At 49.0% G+C, this 16801-nt stretch overlaps 1 protein-coding gene across 1 annotated transcript in view; it reads right to left on the reverse strand.

Annotated features, from left to right (window-relative positions):
• The window catches only part of cdh23 (cadherin-related 23), a 113011-nt gene extending 112523 nt beyond the window's left edge, over positions 1 to 488 (reverse strand). The window contains exons 1-2 of the mRNA XM_047029620.1: positions 327 to 488; positions 64 to 177 (exon numbers count right to left, since the gene is read on the reverse strand). The gene's annotated coding sequence lies outside the window, so the exon portion shown is untranslated. The remainder of the gene's footprint in view (positions 1 to 63; positions 178 to 326) is intronic.
• Positions 489 to 16801: the final 16313 nt, after the last annotated feature.

Raw genomic sequence — 16801 nt, forward strand, 5'->3', positions numbered from 1 at the left:
TGAGCACTCAGTCACTCTCACATCCAAAAGGACAGCTTCTGTAGACTAGACTGTAGAACTCACCTATAGCTTCGATGACCAGCGTGTAGGCAGCCTGGGTCTCTCTGTCCAACGCCACCACGGTTCGCAACACTCCCCCTCTAAAGGTCACGCTGAATTTACCATCCTGGTTACCCTCTGACAACACACACGCGCGCACACACACATACACATGTACTGTATTAAAATGCACAATGGGTTTCTAGTCTGTTCTGTACATAAACGCACATTCACACTTACATGTAGGCACACACACACATACACTCACAGAACCTGTGACCTCTGACCTGTGATAAAGTAGCTGAGCTCGGCGTTAAGGCCGGCATCGTTGTCGGAGCAGTTGAGGCGTGCCACCACATAGTCTCTGGGCACGCTCTCCAGCAGAGATACATTGTACACCCTTGGGAAGAAGGTGGGCGTCTCGTCGTTCACATCCAGGACTGCCCCGAAGAGACACAGAGACACACACACGGACAGACGCAAATGTACTCATACTGTATTTATCATGTTTTCATCTTGATTTTTGCCATATCCCTCTTTGACATATCCCTCATTGAAGGTGAACCATAGCTGTAAATCTCAGGGGCAGAAGAATCCATCCAGTAGGTGGCAGCAATACACATAGCATCTTAATCACACAAAGATTGTGTTTGACCATCTATAATAAAATAACTTTTCAAACCATAAATCATTATGAACTTACAAATTAAAATAATGTATGAACTTTATCTTATTAGATATGATTGGATGTGAAATTAGTTTAACCTTATTATAAGTCAGATACTCATCTCCTCTGTTACTCTGATATTCATCCAGTGTATGGTATGTCACCCCTGACCCATATTCCCTGACCCCAGGTCCATACTTGTGATGGTGAGGGTACAAGTGGAGGTGCGAGGGAACTTCCCTGCGTCGTACGCCACAATCCTCAGCATGTACAGGCCTATCTTCTCGCGATCCAATGTTGTTGTGGAGACTAGCACGCCGGTGGAGGTGTTCAGATAGAAGTCGAGACGGGGCATGCCCACCTGTAGTGCCATGGTAACCAGACCGTTACCGCCCTCGTCAGGGTCGTCCACCTGAACCTGTGTAAGGAGAAGACAGAGGGAGCAGAAAAGTAGGACAGGAAGGAGAGGAGAAGAGGACAGAAGGACAGGGAAAAAGCAGAGGAGGTTGAATGATGTATGATGTTGAATGATGAGTCTCCATTATGTTGCCAGCTGTCCTGGGAGTTTACCCTGAAGATAGAGGATCCGATGGGGAGACCCTCTGGCACCTCAGCAGTGAAGGGCAGGTTGATAAAGGTGGGATCGTTGTCGTTGAGGTCAAGCAGGTTGACGTAGACTGTGGTGCTGACTGAGGAATGCAGTGGCGGCCTGCCCACTACAAGGGGGTGCCAGAGGGACAAACATTAAACTCTGGACCGTTTTTTTAAAGATCAAATACAAATGTCATTGTCACAATGAAAGTTAGCAGAATGCTTATATGAACTATGCTAATATAGAAATATCTTGACCAGCTAACCCAACTGACATTACCCGCCAGCTAGAGGTTAACCCAAAAAACTGAGAGAAAACAGGCAATTTCAAGCAAGCCAGTCATCAACAAAGCCAGTCAGTCAACAACACAGCTAGCTTATCAACAACAAAACCAACCCGTCAACAACACAGTTAAGCAGCAACCCAGCTAACCAGCAACACAGCCAGTCAGCAACACAGCCAGTCAGTCAGCAATGTAGCCATAGGAAAGAGGAAGAAGCCTTACGGTCGGTGGCTGAGATGATGATGGTCCTCATGAGCAGGGCATCCTTGGGGTTGGTGCTCTCCCGGTCCAGCACAGCTCCGCTTGTTCGGATCTTCCCAGTCCGGTTGCTGATGGTGTAGAATGGGTTGGGAGGGCTGATGCTGTACACCACTGTGCCATTTTCCCCACTGTCTGTATCCACAGCCAGCACCTGGAGAGGTGGAAGATGGAGGAGGGGAAGGAGGGAGAGAGGGGATGGGAGAAAAGACATAGACGATGAAGGGAGGAGGAGAAGGAGGGGAGAAAGCAGTGAGGAGATGATGGAGGGAAGGGGGGAGAGAAGAGGATGGAGGTTGAAAACTGTGAGACAATGACTAGGAGATACAGAAGCATTGGTGGGAGGGGTAAGGGGAGGGAGAAATAAGAGCGTACGCATAGGTTGAAGTAATCAATTGGTGCCTTGGTGAAAACATAAAAGACATTGTGTAAACAATTAGCCTTGTCTACTTGCCTACCTGAGGTTCTTAGGACAGAGAGCAGTGTGTGAGAGACCTAAGGCGGTGGGGGGAATGTTTAAACATATGTGTGAGAGGGTTGATCAGAGTGTGTGTGAGCAGGGCTGGACAGAGTGTGTGTGTGTGCAGGGCTGGACAGTGACCTGAAGTCTCCAGCCTCGGCCACCCTCTCTACAGATCAACAGGTGTGTCGGTCCAGCCCTACCCTTCCCATGGAAAAGCACCATGGGCAGAATCCAGCCAGCCTAATTACAGGATAGGAGGCTGAGGGGTGGATGTAGGGAATTTACTGAGCTACATTAAAGGTGGGTCTCTACATGACAAATGTATAAAGGGCTTGACAACGGAACCCTAACTGGAAGTCAAAGCAGTGAATAAAGAGCTCAGTTGAGAATAGGGTAACAAAGACACTAAAGTGAGAAAGACTTTTCATGTTCGCGCAATGATACTGCGTAACCATCACTCAAACCCATTTATCTCTCTTCTCTCTCTCTTCTTTTCCATCTCTCGTTCTGTATGATGCCTCCTCTTTTCAGCTCAGATGCTCAGGTCATTTGGTATGCGAATGACTGCAGGCTACATTTTAATTAGCAATCGGACCCTCTTAATTACACTCAGCAGCGGCTCGTTAATTAATGGACAATCAGGGCTTAATTAGAGACATCACACTGCCAAAGATAGCAGCAGGACAATGGTGGGGAGAGGTTGATAGTGAGATGTTTACTTGTGTTTGACCTACAATGTGACAGTGGTCTGTCAACAAATGGTTGTTCTCTCAACTAATGTGTCAGCAAAAACTTGTGTGCAACAGTCTATGTCATGCTGGTGGTTCTGTGGTCTTCACACTGTAAAGACATCTTTAATAATAAAGAATGAGTCCGTACATATTGTAGCGACCCACGGATTGGTCGCGTGTTAACTCGCGCTGTTGGCGCAAAGGATTGTGGGTGGCGCAATTCACATACTTGTTTCATGTTTGGTTAATGTTGTATGCATGTTTGAGTTGAGTGTTGTTGTTCTGTCAATTAGGTTTGTCAGTGGATGATGTATGGATATTAGTAACTATAAGTTATCGTTGTTGCCATAACTGTGGATTGTATGTGAGTTAATGACTTGTTGTTGGCATTCACATGTGATTGGTGGTGTAGTAATAAAACCTGTAGTCGAGCGGTGTATGGGACACAGGATAAAAAGGTCTTCTTCTCTGCGTCCGATTATTACGCATCCACTCCAATATAGACCCCTAGCGCCATCGTTACATTGGTGTCAGAAGTGGGATGGCGCAACCACGCAGGATGGAGGAAGAAATCGCAGATCTTGAAGAGACCATTAAGAGGACTCAGCTACACCTGGAGAAACGTAGGCTGAAGATGGAGCGTTCCAGGGCAAGAACGTCGTCCCACGCTGATGGGTCCAGTGTGCCACGGCCTTGTCGCCCCCTAGAGGCCGGGAGTGGAACCACAGAACACACAGCCATAGCTGTGGACATCCAACCTGACCTACCTGGGGCGTCCCCACAGGTGGATGTTGGGGCCATCCTGCCCCGTTCCACTGCCATGCCAAGAACACCAGCGAAGGTGCCCAAGTTCAATGGAGAGACGCTCCTGGAGCCATATCTTGCCCAGTTCCAGTTGGCAGTGTGGCATGGTGGTTGGAGCAGCGAGGAAGCCGCCACTCATCTTGCCCTGGCGCTGGAGGGAAATGCGCTGCAGGTGCTCCTGGATCTGACCCCGGGAGAACAGCGGAACCTGGAGACCTTGACCGGGGCCTTGGAGAGGCGGTTCGGGCAGCCACCATTCCCTGACCAGAGTAGGGACAGGCTAGCCAGCTGTCGCCGCCAGGAGGGAGGGAGTTTGGGCGCTTTCGCCGCAGATATCCAGCTCTACGCCCGCCATGGCTATCCAATGTTCGACGCCGCTGCAAGAGGGGAGCTGGCTCTCCATGCATTCCTCAAGGGGCTTATGCCAGAGCAGCTACGCCAGCATGTGCGTCTCACCATGCCCAGAACCCTGGAGGGGGCTCTTCAAGAAGCGGTACGGGCAGAGGCGGTGCTCTGCACTCAGGCTGCCCCACGGCTGTCCCTTCCACACGTCCGGGCCATCGACTGTGAGGGTGAGGAGGCCGAGCCAGTTTGTCAGGTGCAGTTTCAGCGGCGGCCAGCCCCAGCTGGGAACCGTCGACCTCGATCCACTCTTCGGTGCTATCGTTGTGACGAACCTGGTCACATTGCCCGTGACTGCCCAGCACCAGCACCAGTCTCCAGAGCACCACAGCAGACGGGAAACGACGGGGGGGTGGCGCAGTGAGGGGCCCGCCACCCCAATCGTTGGCCCCTCCCTTAAGCCAAGAACTGTTGATTGGTCGTGTAGGCAACACTAAGGGACTGTATTTGGACTGCTGGCTTGATGGCCAACCCTGCCAAGCTCTAGTAGACACGGGGTCTACCGTCTCACTGGTGCGTCCTGGCGTCCTTCCAGGAACCATGGGGACGCTCTCCGGCGCATGGGCAAAGTCAGACACGAACCTGGTGACGGTGACAGGGGAGAAGGCTGCTACAAAGGGGAAGAAGCATCTGCGGATCCAGGCTGGGAACCAGGAGGCGGAGCACGAGTTCTGGCTTGCCAATATTCAGGACTCGTGCATTATCGGCCTGGACCTGTTGTCCCGTTGGGGTGCCTATGTTGATGTCCTGAGGGCAGCCATCACCCTTGGTGGGGAGACTGTGGCGCTCCAGGCCGGCCAGGACAAGAACACAAAGGTCAGAGACCAGCAAGCCAGCTGCCAAACAGCTGCCACCAGCGACTCCATGCCAGGTCAGCCTACCAACCATACATCGGCGGAGACGTCTGAGGCGGTGAGGGAACTCTGCCGCCGCAGCAGTGATGGCCTTGACCAACAGCAGTGCGGCCAGTTGAGGCACCTCCTAGAGGACTATGCAGATATCTTTGCAGCAAAGGATGAGGACTGTAGGCGGACGGGGTTGGTTCAGCATTCCATTGACACCGGTACCGCCCAACCCATCCGCCTGCGGCCTCACCGGCTGGCCCTCGGCAAGCGACAGGTGGCAGAAGACAAAGTTAGGGAGATGGCTGCTGCTGGGGTAATTGAGCCCTCTGACAGTCCGTGGGCCGCACCAGCTGTCCTGGTTCGAAAAAAGAATGACAGCTGGCGGTTCTGCGTGGACTATCGACGTCTCAACGCGGTGACCAAGAAGGACTCTTACCCCCTCCCTCGCATAGATGACGCCCTCGACCATATCACAGGCTCCAGCTGGTTCAGTTCCCTTGATCTGCGTAGTGGCTACTGGCAGGTGGAGTTGGCCCCTGACGCACGACCAAAGACTGCCTTTACCATTGGACAGGGACTGTGGCAGTTTCGTGTTATGCCGTTTGGACTCTGTAATGCACCAGCGACGTTCGAACGGCTGATGGAGAGGGTACTGGCTGAAATACCACGGAGTCGTTGTGTGGTATACCTGGATGACCTGCTGGTGCATGCCAGCGACTTTGACCGAGCCCTGGGTAACCTGCAAGAGGTCTTTGAAGCCATTCGTCAGGCTGGGTTGCGGTTGAACCCTGCCAAGTGTCGCCTGCTGACAAGAGAAACGCAGTTCTTGGGCCATGTGGTCAGCGCGCACGGGGTAGCTACCGACCCCGCTAAGGTGGCCGCAGTCCAGAATTGGCCACCCCCTGCCAACGTCACCGAACTGCGGAGCTTCTTGGGCCTGGCGTCCTATTACCGGCGTTTCGTCCGGGGCTTCGCCACGATTGCCAAACCCCTCCATCGACTGACTGACAAGGGACAGCCCTTTGACTGGGACGACGTGTGTGCCGGAGCCTTCACCCAGCTAAAAACTGACCTTACCGAGGCTCCCATTTTGGCCTACCCAGATGCGGAACAGCCCTTCATCGTGGACACTGATGCCAGCAACGTGGGAGTTGGCGCCGTACTGTCCCAGAGTGTTGGAGGGGTGGAGCGCGCAGTAGCCTACTTTAGCCGCACTCTGAACCGAGCTGAAAGGAACTACTGTGTGACCCGGCGTGAGCTGCTGGCAGTGGTCCTGGCACTGCGACAATTCCGGCCGTACCTGCATGGCAGCCATTTCCTTGTGCGCACCGATCATGCTTCCCTTACCTGGCTGTTGAACTTTAAGAACCCGGAGGGCCAGGTGGCTCGCTGGCTGGAGGCCCTACAGGAGTATGACTTCGAGATCCAGCATCGACCAGGGCGGTTGCATGCTAATGCTGATGCCCTCTCCCGCCGCCCCTGTGCAGTCTTGAAATGTCGGTATTGCCAACGACAAGAGGAGCGGGACCAACCACTGACGGTGGCAGCCATTCAGACAGCTGACTGCGAGGGGAGTTCTCCATGGACCTCCGCTCAGCTGCAACAATGCCAGGAGGCCGATGCAACCTTGGCGGTGGTAATCAACTGGCTGGCGACGGGGCGGCGTCCCGAATGGACAGAAGTGTCTGCCCACGGACCGGAGGTTAAGGCTTACCAATCACAGTGGGGCAACTTGGAGCTCCATGACGGGCTGGTGCACCGGAGGTGGAAAGCTCCTGGCCGGGGAAGCGACCTCCTACAGCTGCTGGTACCCCGTGAACTCCGCCAACAGGTCCTTCAGACCGTCCATGGCTCGGTGGGGGCGGGGCACTACGGCATCGCCAAGACCCTCCGCCGCCTCAGGGGCCGATTCTATTGGCCAGGTTGTCGACGGGACGTGGAGCTGTATGTGCACTGCTGTGACCTTTGCACTGCTAAGAAAGGGCCAACGCAGCGCTCCCATGCCCCATTGCAGCAGTACCTGGTGGGGGCTCCGATGGAGCGAGTAGCGGTGGACATACTTGGGCCCTTTCCAGCGACTGATTCCGGCAACCGCTACGTCCTCGTGGCCATGGATTATTTCACCAAATGGCCGGAGGCATACGCGGTGCCGGATCAGAGTGCCACCACAACTGCGGAAAGGCTGGTAGAGGAGATGTTTGCCCGCTTCGGGGTCCCTGCGGAACTCCATAGTGACCAGGGGCGGAACTTCGAGTCCCAGGTCTTTAGCGAGGTCTGCCGACGGCTGGGAGTATCCAAGACGAGGACGACACCTCTCCACCCTCAGAGCGATGGGCTGGTGGAGCGGTTCAACCGCACCCTGGCTACCCAGCTCGCCATCCTGACCAGCCAACATCAGCGGGACTGGGATCGCCACCTGCCCCTGGTCCTGTGGTCGTACCGGACGGCCGTCCAAGAGTCCAGCCAGTGCACACCAGCTGCCCTCATGTTTGGGCGGGAATTACGGACACCGGTGGACTTGGTTTTCGGGACCCCGCCCGAGCCGGAGATTGCTGGAGGAAAGGAGATGGATTACTACCGGAGGTTGATAGATCGCCTCCAAGTAGTCCATGAGTACGCTCGTCAGGCCCAGGCTAACTCTGGGGTGCGGCAGAAAAGAGCCTACGACACCCGGTGTCGGAAGCTGACCTTCAAGCCCAGTGACAAGGTCTGGGTGTATTGCCCTACTCGTAAGAAGGGGGTGTCACCCAAGCTATGCAGTCACTGGCAGGGGCCTAGTGAGGTTATGGAACGGGTTTCTGAGGTGGTGTATCGGGTGCGCATGCCTGGTCGGGGGCGTGTGGTGGTGCTGCACCAGGACAGACTATCACCATATCGCCCGCTTGCTCCAGAGACGGGTGGAGCAGAGAACGACACCAGCGGCACCATTCCCACTGGACAATGTAACCCCCCCCCTATGGCACCTTCTACCAGTCCCAGGAGGCCAACTCGGCGGCGGTTACGGCCAGGACACTTAAGAGACTACCTGTTGGGTGATGGGGTTGTCGGGGACGACTGACCCCTCAGGTGGGGGCTATGTAGCGACCCACGGATTGGTCGCGTGTTAACTCGCGCTGTTGGCGCAAAGGATTGTGGGTGGCGCAATTCACATACTTGTTTCATGTTTGGTTAATGTTGTATGCATGTTTGAGTTGAGTGTTGTTGTTCTGTCAATTAGGTTTGTCAGTGGATGATGTATGGATATTAGTAACTATAAGTTATCGTTGTTGCCATAACTGTGAATTGTATGTGAGTTAATGACTTGTTGTTGGCATTCACATGTGATTGGTGGTGTAGTAATAAAACCTGTAGTCGAGCGGTGTATGGGACACAGGATAAAAAGGTCTTCTTCTCTGCGTCCGATTATTACGCATCCACTCCAATATAGACCCCTAGCGCCATCGTTACAATATCAACCAGAGGCCTGTTCAAAAGGCCGCTCAAAAAAGCTGGACTTAAAGTCCCAAACCGACTTGAATTAGCTTAACAAGTCAAGCGGGGCTAAAGCAGTTCCATAAAGGCCAATTTCAGCTCACGCAATCCTACTAATTCAAGTCAGATTTAAGTAGTCAAGCTAATTGCGCATGGACCCTATTCTTAAGCAGCCTGAGAGGTAGAACATGGATTATATCGATCCACCACGGCAAAAAGCAATGCACACGGCCACGTGACTTCTTGACACTTCATCAAAATAAAATGACACGCCATGATTGACGTGAAGGATATGCTACGTAGGTCAAGGTCCTTTTTTATAGACCTTTACTTCATCGATTAAAAAAACAGACACCCTTTAAACACATCTAAATTGACTTTTTTGACAGTAGCCTAACTTTTTATAATTTTGTGTCGGGAAAATGGAGGATAGATGTATATGTTCATTTTGAAATTGTAGGCTACTGTTAACAATTATGTGGCTATGATAATTATACTGGGATAATTTAGATTGAGATAAACTTATATGCCTGATGCCTAAACATTAATATTTACATTTAGTCAATTAGCCGACACTCTTATCCAGAGCGACTTACAGTAAGAACAGGGACATTCCCCCTAGGCAAGTAGGGTGAAGTGCCTTGCCCAAGGACCCAACGTCATTTGTCACGGCCAGGAATCGAACCAGCAACCTTCTGTTTAATATTCCAATTTCCTAACCGCTCAGCCATCTGAGTTCTACATTTGAAATCACAACCATATAGCATATGTTTAACATAGTCTATGTAGCTAGGTTATCATTCTGAAATAATTGTTCATCATTGTTTAATGCATTAGGCTAAATGTTGTAGCCTATGCATTTAAGCTGATTTTTCTATAAATGTAGCCTACATATTGAACTGATGAGAATGAGAAAATTAGAATGTCCGTGGTAAATCATCGTTTTCCCTTTTGATCCGTGTTACAGGAACGTCTGGTTGCATAAAGGAACTTCACGTAAATAAGGAGCAATCCTGCTAGCGATGGCCAATCAGAATGTTTTCTTGTTTCTCGTAGCAACCATGGTAAACATTTCTAGCTTTCAGTTTCAAGATGGAGGAGATACTAACGGTCTTTGTGGCTGCGCACCCAGTCCTGTTCGATATATATCTGTTTTCGTACAGAGACATTATTAACAAAAAGAATGATGCAAGGCACAAGGTTGCCGACGTTGTCGGTGCTCCTGGTGGTCAAATTACGTAACTCGGTTCTGTGTTAACTAGCTAAACTAGCCCAGCTGGGACTCCCTAGTCATATCGACAGATTAGCAGAGACTTTTTAAAACTTTTTTACACATGTCAACGTGTATGTCTATTAAACAGTTTTCAAAGGGTTAGGGTTACCTAACCTAACCCTAATAAGCGTACACACCAAAGTCTCAAGAAATACAACAGGGACCATAGACAACTCTTTATTCCAGCCGGCACACGACCGGCACATGACCGGTTACCTTGAGTGCCCGGGTGGCGTAACATTTAATCTTTCACTCTGCCTAAAAGAGTTGTAAAAAACAAACCTTTTGTGCAGTAGATAAAATTATGCTCCATCTAGCAAGCGTATCTGCGATTTTACTTAACATATGTAAAAGTTGTATTCTGATAGATATTGCGTGTACGTAAACCCAAGTCTGCACACTTTGCCATGACGTTATACAAACGACAACAGTGACTTTATAGAACTACAACTCCATTAATCCGCATTAATCTGTCAGGAACACTCCCAAGTGTGGTGCACTGTGGGAAGGCAAGCGATGGCAAGCGATTTGCATCGCTGCAGTGGACACACACAGTAAGCCTGACAGTTAGCCTGCCCCGGACCAGGCTAGTTTCGAAGCATAAGTTGCCATAGTAACTGAGTTCGAACTACGTTGAGCTGGCTTTATGGAACCGAATGAACTATAAATGAGTCCAACTCACTGACATAAGCCAGGCTTATTTGGTAAACTCCCTTTATGGAACAGGCCTCTGGTCAAGTCAAGTCGCTAATTACACATTAAGGAGAGGACAGAGAACATCTTCAGGGGTTTCTAATTCAATAAGGGCCTATCGGGAGTCAAAGTTCAAGCTGTGGAGATGGAGTAGCACTCACCGAAATGACGTCGGTATTAACGGGGCTCATCTCCACCACATTGGCATCGTAAGGCTCGTCCACCCAGACGGGGGCGTTGTCATTGATATCCAGGAGGGTGATGTTCACCTGAAGAAACCAAAGACAAAACAGTGGAATCATTAAAGTTTCATTTTCTGTAATGAGGTTTAATGTTAAGGTAAGTGTCTGCACTAATGAGATGGATACACTGAGAGAGGAGAGAGCGAGAGTAAAAAAGAGAGCAAAAGAGTCAGAGGGGAAAGGCTTACTGAGAGAAATAGAATGAGAGAATTAGAGGGAAAGGGCAAAAAGAGAAAGAGAGAAAGAAGAGAGGAGAAAGAGAAATAACATTATTTCAGGAGCTGTGCATAGACAGTGGAGAAGATGTGTTAAAGGCATCACGTTACCGTGGCAATGCCTGTCTTCTGTAGTGGCCCCACCCCTCCATCTACAGCCCTGACAATGAGGATGTACTCTGACTTCACCTCTTTGTCAAGCAAGGCTGTTGTGGTGATTTCTCCTGGAACACACACACACATAAAAATGTTGTCACTAACACTGACACATACTGTCGACTGCACAGATGAGAAAACACACACACACATGCACAAACACACGTGCACGCACATACGCCAACCTGAGCGTGCATTGAGACGAAACTGGGAGGAGCCCTCCAGGGAGTAGATGAGTGAAGCCTGCCCAAACTCCCGTGAGGCGTCTAAATCTGTGGCATTCACAAACACCACTGTGGCCCCTGTGGCAGAGAGGGAGGGAGAGTATAGATGGTGAGTGAAGGGAGGGAAGGTGGAGGAAGAGTAAGAGTGTAAGAGAGAAATACAGGAAGGGTGAGAGCAAGAGTGAGAGTGAAGGGGGTAAAGAGAGGGAAATCCAGAGTCCAAGGGAAGGAAAGAGAGTAGAATAAATAATGATAGACAAAGAGAGAGATAGAGAGAGAGAGAGAAACAGGGGGAAGAGAGAGGAAGAAAGTGGAGACATGGAGAGTGGAAAGGAGAGAGAAAGACTGAGAGAGATGTGGAAGCTAGACAAAGGAGGTGTGGAGAGACAGTCCCAGTTCTAAAAACAGATCCAATCCATCCGGCCCCTCCAGCAATGAGTGAATGGCATTGAGTAGGTTTAAGGATTAAAGGTTAATCAGCTTGTTTGGCATGGCCCACAGTTGGCACAGCCCTGATCAATACCAAAGCAGGCAGGCGGTAAAGGAGAGGAGGAGGTGGACTGGGATCAGTTACCCCCCCCCCCCCCCCCCCCCCCCCACCATTGGAAAAAAAATCTATTGTTTGAGAAAATATTCTGCTTTGAATAAATGCATGTCCATAAATTTGTAAACCTCTCGCTGTGAACCAAAAAAATTACAGTCAAAGAAAAGAAGCAAAAACAACCAGGACGAGAGATGAAGGCAAATAAAAACCGTCACAAAGAACTGAAAAAGATATACTGTAAGTGAATATGATCATATTAAAGATGATTTGAAGCCTTGAGTTAATGATGCCGCTGGGTGTGCTTTACCCCCTAGAACCCCAGACAGTTCAACATGTTAGAGAAGACAAAAGATGCCTATGTTTCCCTTTCCGAGGAGAAGCCCTAATGTCATGGCTGCCATCATTTCCCCAGAATGTAATGTAATAATGTGATGCATTCATTTAGCAGAAGCTTTTATCCATAGTGGTGTCCAGAGAGATTTGCATTTTTGACCTCTTAATCTGCAGTCCACTACCACTGAGCCATACCCATTCCCCAGAATGTCTACCAGAATGACCCAGACTCACCTGCAATAATATTCTCTGGAATTTTGACGATGTAGGACTGCTGGCTGAAAGTAGGGGGGTTATCATTTTCATCCTACAGAGCGAGAGAGCGAGAGAAAAAAAGATAGAGATTGTGCCAAAAAAACTGATGAGGCTTAAAACAAATATTCAGCAAATACAATTAAACTCTAAATTGTGAGACCCCCTGGTGAGTGAAGTGTTGACCCTTTTCACGGGCAGGGAGAAAGAGGAGGCTCCTACTAGATACTATGTCTAGGCACTGTGTTGGAGCAAAATTTACAATGAAGATGCCTTACAATCTTTACCTCCTGTGGTGGTCTGAGTCTATATATGGGCGAGGGAAAGAGAGGGGGGAGTGAGAGAAAAAGAGAGATGGAGGAGATATAAAAAGGAAAGGAGAAAGGAGATACACTGAGGGTCTCATGAACGTGCATTTGCAAACGTAGCATTATTAGAGCCATGGCCAAACGACAGATTGCGCACGCTGTGATACTTCAGTTTACGTTGTGTTTACGCAGGGGCGGATCTAGAAAAATATTCATGGGGTGGTAAGAGGGTGGCAGGAGATTTTGAGGGGCGGCCCCGTTGCAGAAGTGTGTGAGATAAAAATGAAAAAACTAAAGGCTGTGTAACATGTATGCATAGTCAGTGAACACTCTGAAATGAATTTCAGGATTATAGGTCACATGACAAAAAAGCTATTGAAGTTTGAAGATTTATTTTGAATAAACATTTTATTTTTAATAACCTGAGATGAAAATAAACAAAATAAAGGCTGTGCAGCATGAATGCATACATGTTCAACAGTTTAATATTATTTTGACGCTCCTAGTTCGTGTTGTTAAAAAAAGCTATTGACTTTTGACATTGTTGACGGTCCCTAAACATACGCGTTGTTTAGGCAGCCAAAAACAGGCTAAGCGGCCGGTCGTAGCAGTGCTAAACACCGGTTAAAATAACACAATACTGGGCATCCGAATATCTGTTGGATATCAAACTTCAAACTAACTTTACCACGGTCATCTTTGTTGTTGCTTTCCCAAAGCATTCACAAGTTAACGTTATTAACCTCAATTCAACAGGAAAACTAACTTTGCAACTCTGTTAGCCCTGCACTTTTCTAATTATTCTTATTCATTAATAGATCATTGCTTAACACTTCATTCCACAAGTGTGGTCTTCTGTCAGTGCTGACAATTGCATCCTTGCGTTGGAGCCTTCTATGGTCAGTTCGCGCTTTTCTTGTGTTCAAATGAAAGCAACTTCGGTCAGCGGGGTGGGGAGGGTGGATGGAGTCATCTCGTGCTGCATGTACTTGCATTTGGATATTAGAAATTCACTCTCGCAAATGTCCGATGAGCCACAACCTTTCAAAGTTGCCAACCGGGAGTCAGATGGCTGCGCGGTCAGGGAGTCGGGCTGGTAATCAGAAGGTTGCGATTCCCCGCCGAGCCAAGTGACGTTGTGTCCTTGGGCAAGGCACTTCACCCTACTTGCCTCGGGGGGAATGTCCCTGTACTTACTGTAAGTCGCTCTGGATAAGAGCGTCTGCTAAATGACTAAAATGTAAAAAATGTAACTGGGGTGGCAGCTGAGGTGGCAAGACACCATCATCAGCATATCATTGATCAGCCACCAAAGTCAAAACAGCGAAAACAAAGATTTAGTGAAAACGAAATTTATGTGCTTGTTCATGAGGTAACAGCGATTAAAATATTATACAAGGCTGGAATTCCACGCCGACACAAAAAAATGCAATCTGGACCAAAATTACAAATTCCAGTAACTGTAATATTGCATGGCTGCTTAATCTGTAACCCGTGATGATTTTGTGTTCACTCAACTGAAAAAGTGTGAACCTTGTGACAAAAATCCATTCAGATCGTCTCCTCTGCCTATGTCTTCGTTTTGCTCAGATTACTGCTGTAATTTCACCAGGAGGCATATGCGAAGGAACCCGCATGCATCCAAGTCTACACCTGCTTTTAAGAGGCACAGAATTTTTTCCGCAAAATAGAGGCGCACTTTCACGGGCGTTTTTTGTACATACCGCGGAATACATAATTAGGCGCACTTTACGCATCCCCTCCCATCTCTTTATGGGAAACTCCCACTTTCCCCTTGACCTTCCCGTGAATGCATTTGCATGACACGGAAAAGCGCAGTTTGTTTTTTTCAGTTCCTGCGACAGGCAGTCTGCACTTTTACCTCAGTACGGCATGTTTGTACATACCTCGCCATGCTTTTACGCACAAATTGCGTAACAAATAAGACTGAAGTGGGCACAAAAGCGTTGGTACATGAGACCCTGAGAGAGAGGGACAGAAAGGGAGTGATAAGAGCGAGGGAGAGAGGGAGGAGAGAAACAGTAAGAGAAAGGCAGAGAGAGGTGAGGAAGAGAGGGTGAGCGTGAAAAAGACACAGACTGTCTTTGCCCTCTGTGCTGTCACGGATCCCCACTATCCTGGTGCTCCTCTGGCTACTCCTAAGCTTCCTGTTGTCATGTCTCAAGCTCTGTCACAGATGAGACATAATCAAATGTTTCAAAAGACAACACACAATCCACCAGAGATGGATGAACCACTGAACAGCATAAAGGGTTGTTGTGTACTGACAAACAGCTCAATGGTGACAGAGACGCTGCTGTTGAGAGACGGGTTCCCGCCGTCTCTGGCCATCACCGTCAGGTAGATGATTCCCTCTGGGACCTTTTCATAGTCCAGTGGACTGTTTACAATGATCACTGGAGAGGAGAGAAAAAGAGAGAGAAAAGGAGAAAGAGGGGAGGGAGAGAACAGTTTAAACAGGTAAGAGTGTTTCTGCATGAGTATGTGCATGTCTTTCAGTATGAGTATGTACATGTGTGCCCATGTGTGGGTCTGTGTATCCGTATGTATGTGACTTTGTGTGCTGACCAGCGTAGCCCTCCACCATAATAATGCTGAAGTAACTGCGGAAGGCTGATGCTGACGTGATGGTGTACATGAGGAAGTTGTTGGGAGGAGAGTCCTCATCTGTTGCCTGGGTTAGAGGTGGAGGGAGGGAGAATAGGGATGAGAAAATGGGGTCGAGAGAGGAGAATGGGTGAGAGGGTGGGGGCAGTGAGATAAGACAGGGGGAATTCAAATTAGACAATCATACAGTAAACCAAATGCTAAAGTAAAAAACTCTGTGTTCGTGTTTGTTCAGCATGTGTACGTACTGTTGGAGGCAGTTAGTCAGTCTGTCAGTCAGTCAGTTAGCCTATTGGTCAGATTAAAGCTGACGGTCACTATTAGCAGGGTCTTTTCAATTGGATGAGCCCCAGCAGAGTCCCTGGAACTGTGAGGAAACAGCCATCCCTTTATCTCCACTCTGGGCTAATCCACTCAACAACAACACTCCCCAGCTCTGGCAGCAGTATCACATGACTCCCCAGGTGCTGTGCACTGAGCCGCACCATCATTAAAGGCTGAACAGGCTGTCAAACCAGACACACTGTACCCTCTCACACACACACACACGCATGCACGCACACACACACACATGCACCGCAGTGACAATTTCTTTAAGACTGCAAGGGAAGCTCAGCTTCCCTTAACATTTCAAAAAATAATGGTCATATATTTACTATTGTGTTAACATTTTAAATGCGTTAGAACACGTTCATATCAAAGACGAGTTAGTTCAGAATCAGCTACATATATTAGCAGGGCGACTGATTTCCTTCTCATACATTCCCGTAGCGCCACAGTGCATTTCCCTGTTGAAGCTCAGCTTACATGGACTTCAATTGGGCTGCTTTGAACAGTTTTTTTCAGTGCTTTGAAACCATACGGTCATTGGATAAATGCTGCGATTATGACCCGCCCTGGACGCTCAGCGTCTCTGGGGGTGAATGGAGGAGTGGGCTGGCCTGGACGCTGGGCTTCCCTGTGATGATTGGAGGGTCTGTCAAAAGACTGCATCTCCTTTAGATTGAAAGCGATTTTGTACCATAAAAAGTTGCCGAAGCTATTCAAGCTCAGTAGGGAATAACTAGCCAGTGAACTAGCAAAACAAATGGAAAATGATGTAGGCCGAAAATGAGCTTCCCCTATTTGCAAGACCAGCAGCCGCCACTGATGCACCGATACACAAGCAGATGCATGCATAGTATGGGGTGTGATACACGTTACTGGTTTACATGCAAAGGGCTCACTAATGCCTGCATACACTTGTGCAATGTTATCAAACCTCTGAACGCATGCAAGCAATTTACACACACTTACAATGGACACACAGGGTGTTGCGCTGACAATGTGCATACGTATTTAGAAGACACGTGCACAGCGCGGGCATGTAGTGTACACT

The sequence above is a fragment of the Hypomesus transpacificus genome, chromosome 11 (assembly GCF_021917145.1).
Source record: "Hypomesus transpacificus isolate Combined female chromosome 11, fHypTra1, whole genome shotgun sequence".
NCBI lineage: Eukaryota > Metazoa > Chordata > Actinopteri > Osmeriformes > Osmeridae > Hypomesus > Hypomesus transpacificus.